The sequence below is a fragment of the Rhineura floridana genome, chromosome 5, assembly GCF_030035675.1.
Source record: "Rhineura floridana isolate rRhiFlo1 chromosome 5, rRhiFlo1.hap2, whole genome shotgun sequence".
NCBI classification, from domain to species: Eukaryota; Metazoa; Chordata; class Lepidosauria; order Squamata; family Rhineuridae; genus Rhineura; species Rhineura floridana.
Genome location: NC_084484.1, coordinates 22076229 through 22100982, shown reverse-complemented (window position 1 = coordinate 22100982; position 24754 = coordinate 22076229).

Here is a 24754-nt window from a genome sequence, read left to right as displayed (position 1 = left end):
TACAGGGTATCTACCAAAACCAACTCTTATCATGAGCACTTGTTGGTTACTTGTGTTTCCAGCAAGTGCTGCTGGAGTCTAAACAGTCGCTAAAGAGCTACACTTGAATTTACATACTCTGTATCTTTGGTTCTCATCAATGCTTCCACCTTAACAATAGACAGCTCTCCAGTAAGCATCTGCACTGTCAGTAATTCCATTAACAAAGAAACCACTTTATTATCAACATACTGTAGCTCCATTTTAATGTGTCATTTGCACTTCAAAGTCGCATAACTTTTATTATGGTAAATCAATTAAAAATATTTCTCATGATAATTTATCTTCTACCGAGTTTATCATCACGGAAAATGCAATATTTCCTAATTTAACTTCTAAGACAAAAGTGATGTAATTTGAATGCCTTTTACTGAGCTTATTAAGCATAAAGATCACAGAAATTTCAAACCCTGAAAGATAACTGTTTCATCTATGTGATAAAGTGGAAGTCACTTTGTTTTTTGCGGTTTTTTATTATTAAAAAATTGTAACACAGTAGAGGTAATGGAAGACAGTATGGTAATTAGCAATATAACCTCATTTACTGATTTGATGTGTCTCTTATTTCAAATCCTAGCCTATTTGGGGGAGATATCCAGCTTGATAAAATGTAAAAAAAGAAAGTCAAGTGAAGCTACTGTGGAGAGAATCAAAGCTGTGTGCACAGAACAGACTTCTGCTGCATACAACCAATGTTCCATCTAGTTAAGCATCCGAGGGTGCTTCCACGCTGCAATTTACTGTGGACTCGCCGCTGCTCATGCAGGCAAGTTTTCCATAATGTCCATGTGACATTGTTCTCATCAAATGCCACCCCGCATTAGCTCTCCATTTAATCCAGATTCAGCATTTCCGTTGAAAATCAAATAAGTAAAAATACCTGTGGAAATGGTATATCCAGAATAAATGGGAGGAGAATATAGGGAGACATTTTGATAACGGCAATGTTGCATGGATGCTGCGAAAAACTTGCATGCATAAGCAGGAATGAGTCCTAGAAGCACCCAAATATAACCTCCCCACAAACAAATCAGGATGAATGCTCAAGACGCACATCATCCGGAAGTGGCCCAAGTTCAACAGCAGCCAGCCAGTTGTCTCTGGGAAGCAAACAAGCAAGGCATGAAAGGGACAGCTGTTCTTGTTTATCTCCAGCATCAGGACCTTACCTGTTCTCTCTTTTTGTCAAGGCCCTTCTGCATGCCCTCTCCTGGAAGCTCAGCTAGATAAGAAGAGATCCTTAGAATGACAGGGGGCTCAGCCAATAGCAGCCAGGGGTCCTTTTGAGAGTATCCCGTCCATCTATGACAGGCAAGCTTCTCAGCCAATCACAGCCAGAGGCTTGATCAGTGACACATAATCGTGTAGCATGTTAAAATATTTATTGTTCTGAACAGGCTCCCGTCTCTTCAGCTCGGTCAAGTGACCTTCACCCAGATAAAAGTTTCAGTAATATTAATAAATAATTTCCTTTCTTTTAACATACACACAGGAATAAGGCAATGTAGCGGGACTTCCGGGAAGGGTGACTTCGCTTGTGCCTGCTTTTGAGACGGGCTCCTGCCTCAGAAGAAGCTTTTTCAGATATAAATCAGTCAGAACATTTTTTTTTTGACTGATGAAATTTCTCCCGGGCAGGGAGAAACGTAGAGATCAACCTCAAAAGCCTGTTTTTGTTGGGAGGACTGGATTTCATTAATTTATGAGAAAAGGTCTAGCCAGCAATGCCGGACGGACTTCCGAACAAGCTCTATCTGATTAATGCGACACGTTTATCTTTTCTTCAAAGAGAAAACGGACTAACAGGCAAGCACCCTTCTTTCTATCTTTTTTTTTACTTGGTTTAAATTGTTGCAGCAAAAAGAGATTTGTCAAATGAATCAGCTTTAAAGAACTTCTGGGTGAGCTATAACTCTTCTCTGTTATTCACGAAATTAACAGCTTATCTCTGCTTCTATTGCAAAAAGCTGTCCTGGAAGTGCATTCTAAAGATATAAACAGAAGAGGGATTTCTATTCCGAGGAGAAAAAAATAAAAAATATGAACTTTGGAACATTATATTGTCTGGGACTATTCTCTTTTTGGTCTATTTTATTTTGACGAATCTGCTTCTTCACGATGCCACTAACTGTTTTGATGCTGGGAACTAAATTTGTTTTGTATTCTTGAACATAGAGAGATAAGGCAGGCTGCTCTGTTTATACTGTGATGTCATCAAGCCTGGAATAGTAACCCAATTGTTGCTGAAATAAGAAGTGGTTCTTCTTTATTTTTGTTTTGTTTTGTTTTCGTGGTTTTAAAAATGGCAATCAAGAAAGTGGCTGAGAATCTGGAAGTAATTATGTTTCAGAAAATAATGGATGAGATTGAGATAATGAAACAAACCCTGCGACAGGGCAGTAAGGAGCTGAAAATTGAACTGAGCAAAATGACGCAGGAGCTTAAAGAAATAGGGGATCCTGTGAGAGAGGAGAATGAGATCAGAGATGAGAAAAGAAAAAATAAAGGGAAGATACTAGCCCTGGAGATTGGAACAAATGTGGAATTGGAAAAAGATCTGGAGTTTATGGATATTAAAAATAAAATCTACTGTTTGGAATTTAACGTTATCTCTGAAGAAATTAATGAAGATATTAGAGATAAAGTTATCAATGGCTTGGATAATTTTCCGGACTGGAATGACGTGATGGAGCTTGATATAGAGAAAATCTATGGAATTAACTGCAGCCATGTGACAATGGAAAAACTCTCAAGAGATGAGCCAGTGCATTTTGTAAAAAAGAAGAACAGAGATATGACTTTACAACAATATTTCAGCAACTTATTCAGAATCGATGGCAAGAAAATATTTGGGATAGAGGAAATTCCCATCAGACTCTTATTATATGACTATGGCTGTGACAGCAAGATTATTATGGAATACTGATAATGGAAGATTGGACACTGAAATTACTGGACTTAACAGGACTATTGAAGATGGAAGATGGAATTAATATGGATAATGGAATAATGGCTATTGAAATTATTGGACCTAACAGATTTTGATGAGATGGATTAATCGATATGTTTATTTGGACTATGGTTATGACAATAAGATTATTATTATTATTAACGAGATGGGTTAATCGACATGTTTATTTGGAGAAAAATTGATAGATATATTTCTTAAAGAATTGAAACCTCTCTTTGACTTTTTGTGGAAAGAATAAAGTAATGTTTATGAGATTTGATGATTAATTAAGATAACTACTGGAGGAAAGTGATTTTATAATATAATTTAAGAGACAGGATTGTTATATATTGTAGACCTATAACTGATCTGCGACAAATGGGAAGTCAACATTTTATTGTTTTGTTTAATCATTTTTGTTTTGTTTTGTTTTTTGTTTTTGAATGTTTTATGATTTTGTTTTGTTTGTTTTATGAAAATTTGAATAAAAATTATTGTAAAAAAAAGGAATAAGGCAATGTAGCAATTCAGAAATATGCATAAATGGTGATAACATGTCAGATAACACTCAGTGCATTTAGCTGTTGGAGGAAGTCAGAGGTGCAGAGGTGGAAAGACAAAAGATAATTCTTATTTTGCACAGGGAATAAGAAACAGTGAGTTCAAACTTATTGTACAGCTTTGTCCCACAAGGCTGGTAAATTCAGAGAGAAAGGACCCCAGGGAATTATGCTCTAGGATATTTAGAAGTTTAAAAAATATGAAGTCTGTACACAGACTAAGAATCTGTGATATCGCTGCCTGAACCTATTACTGAAATATTATGGAAATGCATTTCTTTGATGGTTGTCAGCAGCTAGAGTACACTGACTGAAGGACACTAAAGAAGGCTAGCTTTGTATTATTATTTTTTCTCAGAGTATTGATTTTCACTCCCACCACCCAAATGCTTCTGAACTGTTTGCTGGACTCTATGGCCATTTCTTTATGTTTGATTTGCCATATTGCCTCCTGTCTATAATACAGTTTTGGAAAGCTTTTGTGTTAGATTGTGTTATGCTGAAGCCTATGTAAATAAGGGGCTGTTTATTAGGTTTCAATATATAGTAGTCTTAAATCAGTGGAAGCTCATAATAAATATGAAACCAGAACATTCCTTTTTGTAAACACATCTGCAAGCCTGACTGCCTCTCACTAAGCATTTTATAGGTTCATTACATGACTTGGCTCACATTGGAGTCACCTCAAATTTTATTTTCTCCCCCTCCCTTTGCCACATCCATCATACAAATAAACCAGAGCTTCTGTTAAGAAGTTTTTACTGGAAAATCTCCTTTGTCTACATACAATCTACATAATCAGATGTATATAAGGGTCACATTGCATTTCTTCTAAACTGTGATTGACATACTGAGGGTTTTTGGGGGTGGGGTGGGTGAGCAGAAGAGGACCAAATGTAGATGCTGCTATCCCTTATTGTTCAGATAAGGATGAGATGTTAAAAATGTTTTGCCTATTTAAATTCAGAGAAAAATGGCTCTTAGTTGTGGTGATGTTACAGGCAATGAAACTTGCTCTAACCCGTTGGACCTGGAGCATTATTACTGTCCAAATGCAGCAAGGAAGAGCCATGCGTACACAGTGATTTCTATACTTCATCCATTTGGACTCCAGGTACACTTTTCATTGTGTAATTTACACATAAGTAGACCGATAGGGGTATACCTTCAGGACATTGTCACAAACTGTCATCTGTACAACATTTCCAAATTTCAGCCAGGTACCACTTGCCATTTTCCTTCTCGAAACAACCACAAAAATCCACCTGGGATCAAAATGTACCCCCCCGAATGGTTTGTTTAATCAATATGTATGGGGAAGGGGCCAGAGGTTACTGCTCTGAAAAATTCTGCCTCCTCTGAATAAATGTTTTTTGGCTCAAAATCCTTGGGTATTGTCAAGCACACTTGTGCTGACAACACAGACATTATCTCTAAGGGACAAAGTTACCCCATGCTTCCATTGGAAACCTCATTGGGGTCTAAATATACCCCAAAGTCAGCCAGGATGAAGGATACACATAGTTGATACCTGCTTGGATGTGCATCTGTATTCACACTGCAATGCTCATCTGGGTCCTTTGAACTGGATGGATGCATCTTTAGCTGTGGATGAAAAATGTGTATTGCTAGAGCTGAATCAGGGCACAAATGCCCAAAGAAGGAAGCATGGGTAAAAAGGAGTGAAGGAAAGAAGGAGAAAGATGCCTACCTAGGCCAGATGGAAGGAAACTTAGGCCTAGAGTCTGAATGTGGCCCTCCAAGCCTTTCTACCTGGGACATGTCCCCTAGGATATACCCCCCCACTGGCCTCCCTCTGCAAGTGATTTTCATCTGGCTGGAATGTGTCCTTGAACTGGAATAACATTGCTTACTCACCTAAATGGAGAGTTGTGTTTCGCCACATCCTCCAACGGTATGTGGCTGCTGGAAGGCTGCCTACGAGGGAATATGGCCCTTGGGCTGAACAAAGTTCCCCATCCCTGATCTAGTCCAATACAGATCTGTATGGAAATTTGTAATCCTCCTATATATCCCCTCTCATCTGTTAAGATTATGAGAGGCCTTGCTTATTGTTCCTTACTTTCAGAAAGGCTTGTGTGTAGTAAGAATTTTCAGCCTTCTCTGTGGTGGCATGTCAAGGAGATGTGCTTGGCTTGATCTTTTAGGAGACTGGGGAGAAGGCTATTATTTAAAACAATTTTTGTAAAGATTTTTTTTTGTAAAGAACTGAGCACTCTGGTGCCATTAATGTCTAGGGCTGTTTTAATATTTTATTTTGATTTTATTTTCCTGTTAGCCATTTCTAGAGCCCTGTTGTGGTCTATTAAGCAGGTGTTATGGATGCTGGGAGGCCAATTGCAAGGCTGACGTTAGTCCAGGAGGATCAACTGATGTTTCATTAATAGAAGCAAATCTAATGGCTTATGTTCTTCTCACAGCTAGGAATCCCTCTCCGGCCTCAGAATCAGAATTTAGGAAAACTATTTTCTCCAGCTATTGGGAAAAGATAAACTAACAATTTGGAGCAAGTTTGCACTGCTGATAGTGAGCTGTGAGTTGTCTGAAGCACCTTTCCAAATGTCTAATACAGTAATAATGGATTTGTTTCTGTTGTAGGAGTGCCTCTTTGCCTCCACTTAATACTCCGCTTGCATAAGTGTAATAGAACAAATATTACAAAGATGTTCAATAGCATATTGGAGATCTCCAATGCTTTCTTTTTCAACAGAAACTAAATGATTGTCCTTGGATTTTTTCATTACTTGACAAATTGGGGAGAATGTAACAGAAAATATTTTTTAACAATAACTACAAAACTGGTGTGTCCTAGGCATATATTCATAGTACAAGGGGCTTGTAAACCAGTGCATGATATCTGGATGTAGACTGTTACTTCTATTTTCCTTAAAATAGTGAGTCGTGTATGTATAGGACACTATTCTTTCAAATGAAATGTAGGGATGTTTGTAGTAAAGGACAGTGATAATCTTCACAAAAGTTCACAAACGTTTAGGTCAAGTTATTGATGCTCGGCAAAAATATTCAAATTCTGCTAAGCTGCCATCATACTGTAGAGATGTGGTTAGTTCAAGATTCCTGGCAATCACAGCAGGCTTCTCTATGTGCAGTCAATAGTTGTACATCCATAATTTAATTATTATGCTCATCTGAGCTCAATTGAACTAGGCAGATGTGATGGTTGATGAGGATATACATGAGAATGTATATCCCAACGAGAGCCACTAGCTGTTGCACAGTGGGTTGTCTGGTTCATATGGGAGGAGGCAGTATTTCAGATATCCTGGTCCCAAACAATGTCGGGGTTTATAGGTAATAACCAGCTTTTTGAATAGTGTTCAGAAAATATCTGGAAGCCAGTACAGATTGAACAAAAAAGTAGATATCATCCAATTTTGCACCAGTTGAAGCTTAAAAATGCTTTTCAAGGGCAGCCCCACACAGAGTGTGCTACAGTAATCTAATCTGGCTATGACCAATGCATGTGTGACAGAGGCCATATCTGTTTTACCTGGAAAAGATGCAGCTGGTACACCAGCTGAAGTAGTGCAAAAGCACCCCTGGCCACAGCTGCTATTTTGGCATCAAAGAGCAAAACCATTATTAGACCCTACTAAAAATATCACAAAGTACTGATCAAGGTTTACCAGAAATCTTCTTCAGACTTGTAATGGAAAATGAGGAGGCGAAGGAGGAAGAGAAAAGGATCTTGCTGAGGTAGATGAAAAGCCCTAATCTGCCGTTTGTAATGTTCATCTTAACATCCTCCAAAATGGAGATGTTATGCAATCCTTATTAGTAATAGGATCCGCTTGCTGGATTTTGTTTGATTGCATTCTGTCAAACTGGCAGGTGGATCCATTTTGTGTTAGTTATTTTCCTACAATCCTTTTACTGGTCTGATTTTTTTCCTCCAGAAAAATAATGATTTTCTAAAAATATTTTTATTGATTTTTCAGAAAAGCAAACAAACAATAAAACAAAGTAACATAACCAGAGGAGACACAAGCATATATAGTCATGGAGGATTAGTAATATATTGAATTTTCCACATCCAGTTCAGGACTAGACCACATGTAGTTCCATTATCCAAATACAGTTTATCTTCCAGTGCCCACATTCCCTTAGATTATTCCTGCAACTGCAATCTTTGTAATCAGCCATTTGCCAACATATTTTTTGCTGATCTTCCACCAAATTTTTAATAAACTTCTTGTTTTTAAGTCGTTTTCTCTGCTTTTGCTGTTGCTTTTGAAATTTCCATAAGTTGACTTGAGAATTCTTTGAATTCATTATGTAGTAGTTGTAGTGCCGCTGCCCAGCCTTCCACCATATTCAATTGGAATTTTAATGGTATATCTGTTATAAATTCAATGTCCATTTTACGGCCTTTCAGATTCTTCGGTGCTATACTTATTGGGGCTTCACCAATTTCACTCTTTACTGTCAGAAAGTATCCCTGTGTTTAAAAGTAAGTGTGGAGATCTCATTTTTGACCAATTTGTGACCCCTGAGTGATGACCAGCTGAATTCCTCTGAAACAGAGGCCTCTTTTGCAATTGGGGAATATTTAATCTATGAATTCCTTATCAGGAGTAAGGGAGCTACAGGTTAAGCCACCATCATGCTGAAATTTTGTCACATCCCCACAAATAACAATATTGTTAACAACGTTTTCCTTTCAGAAAGGAAATTCGCTTTTCCTCTGTCCAGTGCACACCAACCCAGTCTCTCCCTTATCCTCCTCCTGAATTGTGTTGGATCCTCCCTCTCTCCCAGCCTTGAGAGAAAGTGAGAGATCAGTTACCATTGGAAAAGGAACAAATCATCTTGTCAGTTTCATAGTTAGCAAAGCAAAGACACAGGCTGGTCAGTTTCTCTGTTAGAAAAACAAAGACATGGGCTGGTCACTTTAACGTTAGCAAAGCAAAGGCACAGGCTGGTCAGTTTTATGTTAGCAAAGCAAAAACACAGTTTCACATTAGCAAAGAAAAGTGTTTTTTTTTAAAAAAAATAAACCCCAAAATCTGGTGTTGGGAAAAGCCATGGAAACTTGCAGTGTTCACGATCGGTCCCCAAAATAACGAACCTGTGGATTATCAGGAAGTCTGGTGCCAAGTTCGATTTTAGTGAAATTCTAGCCCATTCCTAATTTTTATTAGGTTACACTGCAAAAAAATCTTAGGTTACAGCAAAGCATGTTGGAATGAAAAAGCAATGGCTACTTTCCCTTTCTAAAAACATAAAAGCCAGCAATTCTTCAGATCTGCACTAACACTAATTGGAACACACTCTTCCTTTGTAAGTCAGAGAGCAGACATACAGAAAAATATGGTAGATCTTATATCAGCAAAACCTGAGATTAGTTTTAGGTGGAGCACTAGGCTACAAGGGTGAAATGAAGCAGCCTCCCTAATTTGCTACTATATTCATAAATTGGGAATTGGGGTGTCCATTTTGATGATGATGACGACGACTACATCTATAACCTTCCTTTCCTCCAAGGAGCTCAAGGTGCCATACAAACATGGTTTCCCCCTTCCTAATTTATCCTCACAACAACCCTGTGATTGTTAAGAGACAGTGATAAACCAAAGGTTACCCAGTGAGCTTCATGGCTAAGCAAGGATTTGAACCCTGGTCTCCCAAGTCCCAGTCCAACACTCAAACCACTACACCACACTGGCTTTTAAGGTTGGTGTAAAATATTGATGGGGAAGGGAGTTTGGATGCTAGAACCATTCCAAAGAGGCTTTTTTTTTAAAAAAAATGACAGTGCTGCCACTATAAACACCATTTTATAAATGTTAAGGTTGGGGAGCCAGTGGTTAGAGTACTGGACTACGACCTGGGAGACCAGGGTTCGAATCCTCACACAGCCAGGAAGCTCACTGGGTGACCTTGGGCCAGTCACTGCCTCTCAGCCTCAGAGGAAGGCAATGGTAAACCCCCTCTGAATACCCCATACCATGAAAACCCTATTCATAGGGTCGCCATAAGTCAGGATCGACTTGAAGATAGTCCATTTCCATTTTTAAGGTTGGGGATGGGAGAGAGAAAAAGACAAGGAAGCTGCCACTGTTGTCATGATAATGCACCTGAAATCACACTCCTTATTTAGGGGGAATGAAATTCCCCCCTTAATTCAGTTCAACCCCAGTAAAGAACCAATAAAAGGTAATTTGGATAACATTATCTAGTGGTTGGAGGGCATATTGTTTCCCCCCTTGAATAAATTCCATCATTTGGAAGCATCTTCCTCCAGTTCTATGATCCTGCAGGATGGTTAAGCTGGGGATTCTCCATAGCAGATAAAAGTGCTCTCTGTTGGTATAGAAGCACCCACGAAGTTGAGAAAAAGTCTAACTAATGTTGACAACAGGCGCCTTGTTAACAAGCCATCCATGATGCTTCTAGTGTACACTGGAAGATAACTATCAGTAATAAATAATGACAATAGTTTCTTTGTATTATATAATTTACTTAATGTTGTTAAGATGTTAATCACAATTTATTTGCAGCCAATAATGTCAGCAACCTGAGTTGAAAGCCACAGTTAGAAAGATTTTTTAGATTTTAAAGCTACAATAAATAGTTTTCTTGGACAGCTCCTTGGAAAATTTTTAATTCATCAGCATGAATGAGGCTGTAAAAAGTCAATACCCTTAAGATCAATCATGTCATATTTACTGTTAAGGCAGATGCAGAACTGTCAGTCTGGTTTTTTTTGGGGGGGGAAGGGATTACAATTAATTTACTTAACTCTGTAAACCCTACAGTAATAATTATTTATTAAATGTTTGAGGTGGAAATCAGAGGTTAATAATTAAATTAGAAGAGCCAAAGATGCAGGATCCTGAAGGGCTTTGTCTTTAAACTTTGCTTATCAGTTTATTGAAATGCATAATTTTTCTGAAGGCCCCAAGGAATAGAAAGGAAATTGATACATATTTAATATTAGTCAAATCACACTATGCAGTAAACTTGCTAAAACGATAGTTATGCAGCGTATTTATGAAAATATAATAAAGACTTCTATGTTGTTATTTACAACATTAAGAAAACATGTAAATTTCTTAATCCTGGAAGATAAATTTTGGGGTCATTTGATTTACTACTTAAAGTTATGGAAGATGTTATTTTGCTTTTTGATGCTCACAAGACTCGCATAAGATTTCTATACTTCTCAGGATGACTTGATTCTATGAGGGAAATGTGCAAATATTCTGTATACATACAAACTGCCAGGACCAACTTGCTGAGACATCCTTGAAGAAGGAAGCGGATCCCAAACCCAGAGCTTGGAAAAGTTACTTTTTTGAACTACAACTCCCATCAGCCCAATCCAGTGGCCATGTTGGCTGGGGCTGATCGGAGTTGTAGTTCACAAAAGTAACTTTTCCAAGCTCTGCCCAAACCTGGCCCCACCATGGACTGAGACTAAAGGCAGCAACATCCTTGAGAGTCATCCCAAAGTTGCCATCCAGAAGGCTGCCCACTCAGGGAACATACAGAATTAGAAGACCTGATACACGCCTTGCGCCATCAGCCTCAGGCCCTAGGAAGCAAAGGAGATGACAATCCTAAACTGAAGCCCAGACCTAAAGATGCAGTGCATGACTTGCAGAATGAAATCTCCTATCTCAGAGAGCTACGAGTAGTATGCAAGCAGGAACAAGGGTGCAAGAACAGGGCTGGTCTGTCATACAGCAGCAGCAAAAATCAGAGGCATCAGAGATCATCATCATATTATACGGAGGGTATTGTTAAGAAGGCCCTTTTGTACAGTCTTAGGAAAATGTGATGGGGGAAAATGTAATGGGAGAGGTACTGAAAAGAATATGATGGAAGAAGTACTGTGATTTTGGAGCAGAAAATAGAGATGGGGGGCATGTTTCTCAAACACCAGCTTTGGTCCAAGCACTTGTTTACTCCCACACTTGCATCTACCGCATGTTCCCTTAAAACATTTGGAGGGACAAACACAAGCACAAGTAGATACTTTTTTTTTGTAAAATATCTAAACAGAAAGGGAGGGCTGGATGGGGATATAGGACAGGTACTCACAAATTGCTCACCAATAACAGCCCACTGTGCTGCGACCAAATGCACATGCATTTTAGTGCACACCCCAGGAGAAGAGAGAAAAATGTTAATGCACGAAGATGTTGATCATTGTGCATGACAAGATAAACTTATCTGAAAACTAATCTTAACTGTACCTACTGGACTAATGTTTGGGTTGGAACTGTTATCTTCTTTCTCATTCCCTGAAAGTTCTGACACTGTTCTTGGCTCAAAACATATCAAGATATATTTTTAAAATGTGTATTTTGAGACAAAATGATTTACACATATGTACTAAATTGCAAATTTCAATGAGGACTATTTAATACACACACAATTGTAGATTGATGTGGAAACAGAATAGGCTTATGGGTGAACCCCTACAAGACACACACAGGCTTAGAACAGACTTTGTCACTAGAGTCCATAGCTAAAGTAGAAGGGCTATGTGAATCCTCCATATACAGGCTCTGTGCCTGCACAGGGAAGGTTCATGCCCATAGTATGTATTTATTTATTATTAAGAATACTTTTATCCCACCCTTTATCATATGATCCCAGGGAGGGTTACAATATAATCAAAACATGAACAATTCCAGTAGAGAAGAGCAGGTAAAAACATAACACATTCATAAAACTGCAGTCATAAAACCGCTTCAACCCAACCTTGGCAGACTGCAGTTGCAGTCTAGTGCTAATATCCCACAAAAGCCCAGGCAAACAGGTAGGTCTTTCTGGACCAAAGGGATGGCATTCTGTAACTGAGATGCTGCCATGCAGAAGGCCCTGCCCCCTATCACCACACCATATGTCTCCCCTGGTGGTGGGACAATGAGAGGGGCCTTATCCCATAGATCTAAAGGCATGGGCAGGCTGATACAGGAAGAGGTGTTCCTTCAGATACTTGGATCCTAAGTCGTTTAGGGCTTTGTAGGTCACCTTAAATTCAGTCCAGAAATGTATAGGTGGTAGGGTTGCCAGGTTCAGGGCCTGAGACTGATCCTGTATCTTTAGGAGAAGAGAAAGTCAGCCAAGGGCAGGTGTTCTTGCAACCCTATAATGGAAAAAACCACAAGGTGGAATTCTCCCTCCCCCCTGTAAAAATTTTAAAGATACAGAAGGCCTCTTGGAGGCTGGGCCTGGCAACCAAGAGGTCTTCTGTATCTTTAGAAGTTGTGCAGTGGGAAGGGAGAATTCCACCTTGTGGTTTTTCCCATTACAGTGTTGCAAGAACACCTGCACTTGGCTGACTTTCTCTTCTCCTAAAGATACAGGATCAGTCTCAGGCCCTGAACCTGGCAATCCTAATAGGCGGTCAGTGTAGGTTTTTCCAGGATTGGTGTTATATGATCCCAGCTAGCTGCCCCAACATACTGGGCACATTCTGCACTGATTGTAGCTTCCCAAATATTTTTAAGGGCAACTGCATGCGAAACACATTACAATAATCTAAATGGGAGGTTACCAGATCATAGGTCACTGAGGCCAAGTTATCTTTATCGATAACTCTGTAGCTGGTGAACAAGCTGGAATTGGGAAAAGTCATACCATGCCACTGAAGCCACCTGTGCCTGTAATGACAAAACTGGATCTTTCAGTGTAACCTCATCCAGAACAGGGTCCCTGCCCAGTTTCAGGATCTGAGAACCACCCACCCACAGGGCCTCCATCTTCTTTTCAGCCGCAGTTCATTGGCCCTCATCCAGCCTATTACTGCCTCCAGACACTAGTCCAGCATCATGACACCAGTTCACCATCTCATGATAATGAGAAACAGAGGCGGGTGTCATCAGCATATAGTAATGGTAAAACTTTGTCATGCATTTGAATTATATAAGATGAAAAGCAAGAAAATAGAAAGCATTATGTACCTGACATCATATCCTGTTGATCAAAAGCGAGGATGGAAACGACTAACTATCATGGTCAATGTGACCAAGAAAACTACATTCCAGCTTTTAAGTGCATTAATTATCTTTGCTGCTGTTTTTCTGAAAAACAAATTCCAACAGAAATTAAACCAACCAACCAAACCTTTAATCAATGCAAACATCTTAATTTCAGGCAAACATACTTATCACTATACATCTAATATTTAAAAGTCAGTTTTCGTGTTAACATATCAATTACTTGAATTAATTAAGGAATTAACCTTAGGAACACCATTTCAAATTTCAAATGACAAGATTCTCAGTAGCGTTTAAAGGATCTATCTTGAATATTCAAAAGATTTAAACTTTTTTAAAAGTGGCTTTTTTCCTAGAGCAGGGATAGGGAACTGTTTTCAGCCCAAGAGCTGCATTCCCTTCCGGGAAACCTTTTGGGGGCCACATGCCAATAGTGGGCAGGGTCAGAGGCAAAACGGCACAGCAATCAATGTAAATTATACCTTTGTACAGTAGGCTAGTTCCTACATATACTACATGTATGTAGTATGTACTACATGCCCTAGCAAGCAAGAGGTACTATCAGAGTTCAAGGACTATTCTAGCCAGGCAAAAATACTCAAAGAGGGTGCCAAGCACAGCTGGTGAGTGACATGGCCTAGGGGAGAGGTAATGTGGCTCAGGAGGGGGTGTGGCCAGGGGAGTCACAAGGGCCAGGTAGAGAGGCATTTGGCCGCCAGGCCTGAGGTTCCCCATTTCTGCTTTTACAGCATTTGTTGTTGTTCCCTTTTTAGAAGTATCTCCATAATGATATAGGCAGAGCTTGGAAAAGTTACTTTTTTGAACTATAACTCCCATCAGCCCCAGCCAACGAATGCTGGCTGGGGCTGATGGGAGTTGTAGTTCAAAAAAGTAACTTTTCCAAGCTCTGGATATAGGATGCCTCTTACAACCTGTGATTCATGAAGGCAAAAGCAGGATACCGAGTAGCAATGCAATGGCAGGCATACACTATGGTGCTCCAGAAACTTGCCTACCTACTTGCCTCCCTATTTTGTAATCTTAGGCAAGTGCTAAAACTAGGAAATTTGAGTTGGCTGATGGACTATTCAGTTTTGTGGGCTGCAAAGCTGTGTAAGCCTTATCATCTTAGGGCTCATCTACATGGAAACATTTCTTTGTAGCAAATGCACTGCTTTTACCTTTATTATGGATTTGCACTGTTTGCAGTTCCTGCTCAATGGTAGCTGCCAATTGTTTTTTTTCCATTCACACAAGCAGGCATTCCTCTGGGAAGGATTAGTCTCGCTGTTTCCTTGTTGCCTTACCTTCTAATTATACATTTCTACTCCTTCTGGTTGCTAGGTGACTGAGCATGCTCAGTCTGATCTATCACCTTTTTGAAAAAAACCAGAAGTACGAATAGCTGTGTTTTCCCTGCCTATGGTTGGCAGAATACAGCTGAAATAGAAATCTTTGTTTAAGAAGTGTTATGCTTTTATGCACAAGTTGGGGGAAAAAGAAAATAAAGGCAACGTTTACAGCAACATAAAAAGGCCAGCAGAACAGAGGAGAGCTTGTCAGCTCACAGGAAACAAAATGAAAGAAGAGAGGAGATAGTGGATATGGAGGGGGGAACAATTAACACACCCACCTAAAAGCATCAGAGCAAAGCATCTGCAATCACTAGAGAAACACAGTAGAGACATTTTTCCTCCCCTTTTCATATTATCGGTGGATTGGGTTAGTAAGGATTTACAGGGGGAAAACTGTGTGATAGCTTCTGTTTGCTGGTAAAGTCATGTGAGCCATGCAAATTTAAAGGAGATGTGAGTAGGACCAAACACACAGTAAACCACCATGTAGATGAGCCCTTAAATATAGGGTTTTTTAACAACATCATAGCTCAATACATTGGCCCACTGAATTTCATGTGACCAGAAAACATATCCTCTGCTTTGTTTTTCAAATTTCTAAGCCACTTAACATTAAAATATCTGTGGCAGTATACAATAAAACATGGCATAAAATAAAACAAAAATGAAAATAAAATACAACAGCGATTCAACACTAGGGATTAGGAAAGGCCTAAGCTAAAATATATATTTTCAGGAGGCTCCTAAAAAACTAAACAGTCCCCCTCACTAGCTTGGAGAATGAAGGGGGAAGTATTGCATTGCTACTAGGTAGGACTCAAAGAGATTGTGAGGTTTCAGGGCTCCGAGGGCATAAATGTCTGTAGGAGCATGGGTGTGTGTTTAACAATGGAGTCCCAGAGTCCTTGGGAATGGATTTAAGTCAGGTTATCATAGCAAGCTAATAAGACTGAAGAATGGAGAAAATCTACAATGCTGCCCATAGCTGGAGACTGAAGCCTTCTTCAGGCATTATTTTTAGACTAATGTAAACACATGAGGGAGGCACTGGGGATGAGTCAGCTTCCCCCCCCCCAACCATTTCAGTTGCCTTCCAAGTTCCACTTCAGGGAAAGAGAATACCTTTATCTGAGAATCTACAGCTGAGACCTCCCTGTGTATTTTGGAATATGGACTCCATAAAGTTTTGAGTTGCCTCAGTAGACTTGGATGCCCCCAAAATGCTACTTTTTAAAGTGACCCCTATATATTTTTAAACAAACAAACTAAACCAAGCTGATTAGGGAAAAGTCCTGAGCTCGAGTGGAAAGGAAGTGGAGAGGTAGGGGATCTTTCATTTTCATGGACTGGTTTAGGTTTTAGTCAAAGCAAATTAATTTCTCAGGGCATCCCAATCACTGTGATTTGGAGAGCTGTTGAAATAAATATTAAAATGTGTTTTTTTCACGTGGCTCTAAGCTGTTTTCAGCATCTTCCCTTTCCCTATGCACATCAGTGCAGACATCTCTCCATTCCAAGAAGCTGTATCCCCTAAAATCTGTGGTGGGAGGCAGAAGCTCACCCCCAATGTCTGTTTGGGTAAAGGATCCTTGCTGGGAGATGGGGAGAGGGAAGTTTACATTTTCTCCACTATAGTTTTTCCTGGGGATTAGGCTCTTTTCCCCAACACATTCCTTGCCCCCTATGATTCTAGTGGTATTCATCCCAAAATATTAAAGGTTGCTCTTGCAGAAGAACCAGAACAACTATCTTTATGAAATTTAGCAGTTAGGAGGGTTGATGATGCCTAAAAATTGGGAGAAAATAATTTTTTTTAAATAATCAAAACTATAGGATTATTTTATCCTGCAGGAGAACCTTGGATGTAGGAGAAATTTGATTTAGTTTGTATTTAAAGCCAAATCTATCAAATTCAGATTTTCCAAAACAATTTGAGAACCGAAACAAAGGCCTGCTTTGAAATTTGCACTTATTCAAATCTTGCCATTCAGTTCTCCAACCAAACAATATTTTTAAAAATGCATGTATTGGGGAAAATATCATATAAAATGCATTATATTAAGAATAATCACTTGCAAAAATGTGTTTATTAGTCAAACCTGCATACAAAATGTGTTTATTAGGAGAAATGCACACTAAAATGCTGAAGAAGTATAATATTTTTTTAAAAAAATGCAAATAATTGCAGAACTGAATTAAAGATTAGAAAATGAGAAACTGAGAGAACTGAAATGGACAGATCCTTCCATCTCTACCTGGATGCATCTGCCTAAAAGGAATGGCAAGCAATCAACTCTGGAGTGGCTGCAAATTTCATCCACTTCTGTAAAAATGAGAAAAAAATCATAGCCATTTTTAATTTCCCCATTATAGTGATGGGGAGGGGAACAGCTTCATTTTTAACAGATTTAATTCAGACCCAAATAAGAAGCTGACTTGAAAGGATATAGAGAGTCTCCAAACAGATAAGGGTGTTTCCCAAAGCTACAAGTTAAATTTTGCACAGCCTGAAGAAGACCCTGATTTTCCATCCTTGCTCTTTTACAAAACCATTAGGAAAAAAATATTGTGGGTAGAAGAATAACTGTGAGAACACTTTTGCTGATGTCGATTATTTCTGTGGACTCCAGGACACAAAGATTGACACAATGTGATGTCTTAGATCTAAAAATGATGATTTTTTAAAACAGAATATGTATAATAGTTTATTACCTCATATAAATTACAGTACTGGATTAAAGACCTCAATCCTGTGTATGCTTTTTTTGGATGGGGATGGGGAAGGGATGTTGAAGTACTCCCACTATAAACAAGACTCACAAGAGGTTACTGCATGGCCTCTGAGTGTAGATCCCTCCTGTCTACAGTTGCCACTATACAGTAGATAATCCTTTATTTAAAGTGGTCCTCTTTTGAAGAACTATCCACTCCAAGTACATTTTAAAGATTAAGAACCTTAAGAAGGGAGACCAAGGGCCTTGAAGTTGCCCACCAACAGTTAGCATGTGGACAGCAGATTGGGCAGGTTCATTGTGGTGAGATATATTGTATTTCCATTATAATGATTATTTATAAAATGTGCATCTATAGATATAAATCAGCATATGCTTTTATTTTCTTTTTTCTTGCAAATCTGTATCCTCTTTTGTCCCTCCCCCTCACCCAGGTGATGCCATTCCTCTTTTCAGGTCATGCATATGTGGCCACTTTGCTTCTGCTGGATTGGCAACCCCATGCAACTCTTTATTTGCACATGTAGGAATGGATCTGGAAAACTGTTTTAGGGTTAAGACAAGTACACACACACACACACACACACACACACACACAAACCTGGCTCAGTTGCCCACTGAGACCTTCAATAATGACTGGTAGTTATTTATTGTCACAGTATTTCCTTCAAAAGGGCCAGGCCATAATTTGCCAAAGTTCTGCTATTTGTACTCTTAACAATGAAGATCTTCATTGCCAAGGTACATCTGAAAGGCGTACAGTGCTGAAAAAATAGCTCTTCCACACATCAAGATAAGGTTAAAAGTACCACAAAAAGATATTTCTTTTGTATTTGTTAGCATATTTACGCTAAATATTCAAAAATGCCTGAGAATGCCCATTGCCAGTAGTACAAGTAACTGATAAAAATAATCAGGAAGGGGAAAAGTGCCACCTATTGGTTAAAATATGTAAGATGTTTTAAAAAATGAAGAAACACCACAAGAAGGGACAAGTTACTATTTCCACTTCACAATTTGCTACTAAAATAACAATAACATTCATAAATTATATTAAGATTTAAAGCATGGTTTTAAACCCTGCAGAATGCACTGTGCTAGGGAACTTAAGTATTTATTCAGGATCCAACAACCTAAGCCACAAGCTAGATAAACCAGAGTAGTTGGATTTAAAATAATGGTGTCACAGTGACATAAACACTGGTGCCAGTTGGACTAAATCATCATCGTAATACAAACATTAACTGGATTGTGGATTAGCCTCTAAAAAGTGATATGTCACAAATCACAAGCATTTCATCATGTTTTAATAATACTCCCCAAATGGCACATTAATGTAGTGGGGAAAAATTGGACTATGAAGTATCTCAAATTGCAGTTGCAAAACCTGAATAGTAAATGTACAGGTCATAAATTGTATGGGCATCATCCAGCCAGTTAAACAGTGGGCAATCTGTGCCTAAAAAGCTCCCTGAGAAATTAGTCCCATTGTATTTAATAAGCCTTAAGGGTGCAAAGAATTGTAGCCTATAGATTTTAATGCTGTGCACGCTTACCAGGGAGTAAACCTCATTAAACATGTTAAACATTTTTTTTAAAAAAAGAAAAAATATATATTGGAATTTACTTTTAAAAACGCAGCGGATTGTGTGGTACCACACTTCTTGATGATTTCAATGAAAGAGCACAATGGAATTCAGAAGTGTTTACGTTTGATTGGAGTGGGCCATATAACATTGTATGTAGAAATGCCTAACCTGGATCCATTCTGATTCTAAAGTCTTATTTATATTCAGGTTATTCTTGTAAATTGACACTAAACATATCAACAGCAAAATCTGTGCCCGGACAGCTGTCTTAAAACCTTTTACCTTGTAAAAGATGGTAGGAACATTCATGGCTTGCTCAGTTTGGGGGCGAATATTTAACAGGGCTCAGTCTCTTGACCTATTTCAAATGTTAGCAACACTGGCAGATAGGAAATAACCCTGCTAAAAATGTGTTAGTGAAGGAGGTGCACTTGAATGTGAAACATCTTTTCCTCAGCACCGCACAGGATTTACAGTAAAGGTTTCTTTCAGGCAGCTTTCAAATGTGGTATTTCTCTTTGAAGAAAACAGGCAAGCAATTGTGCAGTAGAACAATGCTGTTGCTTCTTTTTATACTAATGAATCCATTGCTTTAGATAAAGAAAATGTGTCTGTTATTGAAAGAAGAGGTTTGACTGTTTCTATGGGAGAAAAAAATCCGTGGACTGTTTTTATTATTTGATTTACATATTGTAAGCATTTCTATACCTCCTTCAATATAAATGTTCAGGGTAGCTTACAAGAAAAGGAAAACAAAATATAATAAAAAATGCATAAAACACAAAAACTAAAAAGGCAGCTAGATCTTAACAGTCAAATCAGTAGGTAGAAAATGAAGTATAAAAGGGAAAACAAAAAGATAGCAAAATAGATGCCAGGCAGAGCTTCCTAGGGAGACCATTTCACACTTGGGACACCACCAGTGGTCCCTCTGCCTGGTAGCCACCAAGCTTGCCTCAGATGGCAAGGGAACACACAGAAGGCTCTCTACCGAAGATCTTATTATTATTATTATTTTATAAACCGCTCAATCAGAAAAGCTCTCCCAGCAAAATTGGATATAAAAACACAGCTAAAGATAAAACACAGCTAAAATCCAGAGTCCAATTAAAAACAAATATCCATAAAATGTCATAATCAAAAACAAAGATAAAATTAATAAATCCTTAAAAACCGATATAGATAACTAAATTATATGCCTGGATGGGCTTAATGTATGGATAGGCAATAGGCACATATGAAAGCAGATGGTGCTTTCTGGTTTTGTATTACTTACAGGTCAGTGATTTATACAGTCTGCAAGAAGGATACTACTGATTGGATAACCAGCATTGGCACTGAATTTCACCTTAGGTGACATTTTGAAGCAAATTTGACTTATTCTTGCTTAGCCAAACCAAGTGAAACAAGTAAGGTAGAGACAAAAATCTGTGCACATCATTAGAAGGGCTCTGTATGTGGCCAGGAGTAATGTCAAGCAAAGAATATTACCATATTGTGTTATTTAAGAGGTACCATGTATCTTCTGTGGTTCTCCAGATGTTGTTGGATTCCAACACCCATCATCCCTGACCAAGCACCATGCTGGCTGGCATTTTGAGATGCTGGAGTCCAGCAACATCAGGAGGGCTACAGGTTGCCCAATGCAGTACAGCATGAAAATTCGGTTGAGCAGTTAAGAAGAACTAGATGTGCCACACACACCTAGACAGATTTCACTAATCTTATTGAAATTCTTTGAACTTTGCTCAACAATGTTACTGGTATGCTACCTGACCAAATTTGTCATTTTAGGTGGCACCTTAATGATGCGCAAAGACCTTCTGATAAATTCAGCTAATCTTCACAAACATTCTATTGCCTACCCATACATTAAGATCCTCCGTGGCGCAGAGTGGTAAGCGGTGGTAACACAGCCGAAACTCTGTTCACGGCCGGAGTTCAATTCCAACGGAAGGAGAAAGTCGAATCTCCGGTAAAAGGGGTCGAGGTCCACTCAGCCTTCCATCCATCTGTGGTTGGTAAAATGAGTACCCGGCATATGCTGGGGGGTAAAGAAAGGCCGGGGAAGGAACTGGCAATCCCACCCCATATATACGGTCTGCCTAGTAAACGTCGCAAGACGTCACCCTAAGAGTTGGAAACGACTCACACTATAAGTGCGGGGACACCTTTACCTTTTACCATACAGTTAACATACCTTTGTTGTAAAAGAGTCAGAGGTGTTCTCAGGCTTCCAGTAAGAACAGACACTTCTTCTTACTAAATGGGTGTAACTGTTTAATTTAGCATAAAACACAATTGAGGCCCAGAGTCTCTAACTACAGCCAACCATCTTAACAGGGATATTCTTCCCATGCTGCCTCTAGAAGGCAGATAGGCCATCCTACAATTATTAACTCTTCATTCACCACAGTATTGGTGCATGTACAAGCTTAACTTCAATCAAATGTTCCTGAGACAGAAATGAAGTCCTGCCAGGACATAATAATAAAGAAGAGAGTGCCTTTGAACATGTGCAGACTGTATTTCCTCCATCACTTAAGAGAGCAAGCCAGCTTCCCCATGCATTTAGGAGAAAGAAGAAAGGGCTTCCAGGTTACAGAACATGATTTCTATGATTTTTATTAGGTACTATTAAACTAGGCAACAGATTGGGGTCCTAGGGCTTGTTATCCATATGTATTTATCACATGATGAGTGCAATATTAAGTGATGATGGCCTCTCACAGATATATCACAAAGAGATATCTGTAACTCCTTTTACCACCCGAAATGTAGTCCTAAGTGGCATTAGTTCACAGATGCAGGTTCCTGTCAGTTTAGAGAAATCCATGTACAGTAGGTGTTAAACAGGCCTGTTGAAATCAACAGGATTAACAGTCTCAAGCACATATATATGAAAAGACTGTTGTTTCCATAGAAAATCCCAGTAATGCACAGAAGAGCACATGATAAATGGCTGTAGCATTTATTTGAAACAAATTTTCAAAGAAATCCACAAGACTTACTTCCAAGTAAATGTGTTTAGGAATGCCAGTCAGCTAAATATATGTGCTGCAGATTAACCCATTTGTAGATAACTGCCACATACATTCTTTGTGAAGGTTATCATGTGCATACTTTTATATACCCTTGGTATGTTTCAAATCTCTCTTCCCCCCCCCATGGGCATTAATGACACACATATTGTGACTTTGATATTGTAGGGTTCAGTAATGAATACTTCATTGCCTGCTGGTTCAATGACTTCTGTGGAAATTCATGGAGCATGCAGGCAAAGGGAAAAGGTAACTGTTATTATTTCAAATGAAGATTTTATGTCTTAGTGGCATTGTGAAAGATTGACCTTCACATGAGATATTGCTGTTCTTGCATTACCACCCTGGTGTCAATAGAAAACTGCTTTTAATCTACACAAAGGGGGCTGTTATCCTCTCGAATGCATGGGGGATTATCGTGCTTAACTCTCCGGCACATCCAGAGGCCAAAAGAAAAGGGGGGAGAAGAAAAAGGCCCATGGAACGACTGCTGTGCTGTGGCAAAACAATTTCTTGAACATATATCAAACGTTCTAAAATGTTTTTAGAAACAAAACAAACGTGACATTTAATGTTCAAGCAATGCTCCCAAAGATATTTACTGTATGAGGTATGTGTGAGGTTTGGTATTAGCTCACTTTTATCATTTGTAATTTAATTAAAATGCTATCATGAGAAATGCTATTCTATACTGCCAAACAGGCCTCTAATCAGAATGTGTCTGTGTTTGGGCAGGGGGAACAGAAGCGGAGGGATTTGAAAGGAAAACAGCCCCACAGTTAACCACTCACTTTCTCTTCCAGGACTGTGAACTCTTGGCAACATAGGAAGCTGCAGGTCAGACATTGGCCCATCTAGCTCAGTATTGTCTACACTGACTGGCAGTGGCTCTCTAGGGTTTTCAGATAAGTTTCTCCCAGCCCTGCCTGGAGATGCCGGGGATTGAACTTGGGACCTTCTGCGTGCAAGGCAGATGCTCTACAATTGAGCTATGGCCCTAATTGTATTCTGGCTGAGGTCTAGTTCTCATAAACAACAAAGCTTCATTCATCGCGTGAAGGGAGAGAGCACAGCCATGGTCCACTGCATGGTCCAACCCTACTGTCCTGTCCCTGTCATCACCTCCTTCCTTGTATTGGAGGGTGAAGATCTGAAGCAAAGAGCCTGTTGTACTCGAGGAAGCTCCCTACATGATTTAGAACTCGGTACAATCAGGATTCTAAATTGTGCCAGATGCCTTCATGAGTACAGCAGGCTCTTTGCTCCACTCTGTGGAAGGTGGGGTCAGGCAATGGGGACATGTCAGAGAGAGTGGGGACAGCAAGTAAAGTCCCTCTCTTTCCCTTCGCATGATGGTAATGTAGTAATGGGTATGTGTGCCTAAGCAGTGCTCAGGTGATGCGGTAAACTTGCTAGGACTACTTCAGATGACAGTGGAGGCTCACACAGACAAAGACAAAAACCAAAACACTGGAGAGAGAGAGGGGGGAGAGAGAGAGAGAGAGAGAGAGAGAGAGAGAGAGAGAGAGAGAGAGAGAGAGAATAAAATAAAAATACCTAATAAGAAAACAGCACATCAGGAAGAAGCATTCTCCTGTCTGATGTCTAGTTTTTTATATGTAGGAATTTTTAGTGGGTTTTTTTTAAAAAAATTGAGGAAGCATTCAGTCATGTGAGACTCCATCCATTGTCTGAAGTGGTACAGCCCAGACACAGATTTACTTCCTCACCTGTGTAACAAGGTCTGAGAGGGGAATGGGAGGGGCAGAGATAACAGAAATAGGAGGAGGAGTGTGGGCAAATGAAATTACATGTCCTTTGACTTTGTTCCAGTGGAGGAATTAAGAGTGAGGAGAAGCAATGGCAGGATTTCACAGAAAAAGGTGGGCTTTGAGCTGAGAGTTGAAAGAAAAGAGAGGTGTTAACCAAGAACGATTTGTGAGAGGAAATGAATCATTAAAGAAATGAATGGAGAACCTGAGCTTGCACGAGAAACATGTGTGTATACTTGGAACCTCAAGGAGTTTGGATTGACTATATACTGTATTTTGTAGTGCTGTGAACCATACACTGTCTTAAGGATACCCCAAGGCATAAATGTAAAGATACAAGGACGCTATTCCAATGCAATACTTAGAACTGATGTGTTGGAGTCATTTGTGCAGTGATGGAGATTTGCATGTGATATTTCACAGGATTCTGCCATCAGACCACATGCAAAGAGAATAAATCATTATGATTGCAATTTGCATACTATTATATATTTGAGGAATCTGTAAATGTTACATTTCTTTTACCGATCCTACCTTACAGGGGGCCCCTTTTCTTCCCCCCTTTGCATTTCCAGATCAATAAAGCAGCTGTAGATCTCTATTAATATCTATACATTTGCATCTGCCGAGTGAAAAGTTTTAAATATTAAAAAGCTGTATTGCAGGCCATATATCATCTGCTCTTACAAGACAGGCATGACAGTATTAAGATGCACATTCA